Source organism: Sceloporus undulatus, chromosome 4, assembly GCF_019175285.1.
Source record: "Sceloporus undulatus isolate JIND9_A2432 ecotype Alabama chromosome 4, SceUnd_v1.1, whole genome shotgun sequence".
Lineage (NCBI taxonomy): Eukaryota > Metazoa > Chordata > Lepidosauria > Squamata > Phrynosomatidae > Sceloporus > Sceloporus undulatus.
The window spans coordinates 93,136,372-93,136,585 of NC_056525.1; positions in this window are offsets into that span (position 1 = coordinate 93,136,372).

The window sequence follows — 214 nt, forward strand, 5'->3', positions numbered from 1 at the left end:
TTCCTTTATTGAGGTGTGGCCTCATTAATGGTAGATAAGAACTACCTCGTGGTTCAAGTGCTGGTTCATGCTGGGCCTCAGGCTGTTTCTTTGTGCTCTACTACTGTTGAGGCAATGACAAGTGAAGTGGAAGGAGAATGTGTTTTGCATCCCAGGCAAGCAATCTGTAGCATACAGAATTTTAAAGTAACTAAACATTAAATCTTTTTTTTTT